The 1,471-nt window shown below is 43.8% G+C and overlaps 1 protein-coding gene across 1 annotated transcript in view; it reads right to left on the bottom strand.

Moving 5' to 3' along the window:
* LOC125037173 overlaps positions 1–1,219 on the bottom strand; it is a 46,159-nt gene extending 44,940 nt beyond the window's left edge. Inside the window, exon 1 of the mRNA XM_047630211.1 lies at positions 1,179–1,219. The gene's annotated coding sequence lies outside the window, so the exon portion shown is untranslated. The remainder of the gene's footprint in view (positions 1–1,178) is intronic.
* Between the last annotated feature and the right edge of the window lie 252 nt (positions 1,220–1,471).

Here is a 1,471-nt window from a genome sequence, read left to right as displayed (position 1 = left end):
TAGTAGAAGTGCGGGGACATGTGGAGGAGGAAGTAGTGTTGAGGGGGGTAGTGTTATGGGGAGGTGGACAATAAGGTTGTAAGGTAGTAATAAGGGGAGATGGGGTGGTTGATGAAGAAGGTTGTGGGAGTAAAGGTGTTGAAGTTGAGCATGTTGGGAGAGCAGAAATGTCTCCTGGGGGTTGGTTGTTGATTAGGGTTAATACTGTACTAGTAGGCATTGATGAGGGGGTAGTTGTTGTAGTGTTCGGAGCTGTGGTCAAAGGAGAGCCGGGATTGGGGCTATTTGATGAAGGGGCAAGCCTCATTGCCCATAAAAGTGGGATTACGTCTTCATTATTGGCCATGATAAGCCTGGAGTATGTTGGGGAGAAAAAAAACAGTCCACCCCTCAGGGTCCCCTTGAGGGGTAAGGGCCAGGTAAGGCAGGGGAATACCATGCTCATGGCTCCCTCAGGCCATTCAGGACTGGCACAAAGTCAGCCTTTCATCCTTTCAGCACGGCTCTCACACCTTAGAAGGTGGATAGTAGAAGGGATTGGTGAAGGGACCGAAACGAAAAGTATGAGTGGAAAAAAGACCATGCAAAATTAGTTGAGTCGATGGCTGAGTCCCAAGGTTGAGGAGTTCCCCATCATTGGGTCTCAGTCTCCATCTCCTAAGCCCCCCCACGACAACAACGGGCAAAGGATTGGGGGGGGGGGGGGGCAGAGATGCCATAAGAAACTTCTAGACTGATAATGAGAAAAAAATACTACTGAAGATTTTTATATTCATATCACAAGTAAAATATAATAAAAACATTCATACATCTAGAGATCATCCCATAATTGTGTTTGACTCCTCATTTTATATTGTCTCAACAATGAAAAATGAAAAATGAAAAATGAAAGCTTCACCTTATCCCAAGGCATCAGGTCGCTTTATACAAGTGTTCCATTCTGCAAATATTAATGAATTTGGTATTAATAGGGAACATTTGATCATTTTTTTCCACAAATAGTTGTTTCAATCTTTGGTTACCTTTTCTAATAATATTAGTAATAAATAACACTTCTAACTTTATTTGCTACATCTTGTGCACAGTCATATTCCCACTACTGGTTATGAAGTGTCAAAAACTAGCAGTCGGTACGTGCTTGCGGTGAAAACATCGAAGTCACAGAGAGTTTTATATACCTCGGTAGTGCAGTTCACGACTCTGGGCTGTCAGACCAGGAAGTCAGTAGACGGATTGGCCTGGCAGCAGGAGTCATGAAATCTCTCGACATGATTATTGGTGATGCCGGTACCTGTGCAAAAGGACCAAGTTACGTGTTTTCAAGGCTCTTATACTGCCAGTTTTACTATATGGTGGTAAAACTTGGACGCTATCTTTTGCTTTGGAATATTGTCTTGATCCCTTTTGTAACAGATCCTTGTGCCGGATCATGGGGTACAGTTGGCGGGACCATGTGTCCAACCAACGGCTG

The sequence above is a fragment of the Penaeus chinensis genome, chromosome 22 (assembly GCF_019202785.1).
Source record: "Penaeus chinensis breed Huanghai No. 1 chromosome 22, ASM1920278v2, whole genome shotgun sequence".
Lineage (NCBI taxonomy): Eukaryota > Metazoa > Arthropoda > Malacostraca > Decapoda > Penaeidae > Penaeus > Penaeus chinensis.
The sequence above is the reverse complement of the archived record's forward strand: the minus strand, read 5'-3'. Positions and strand labels throughout refer to the sequence as shown.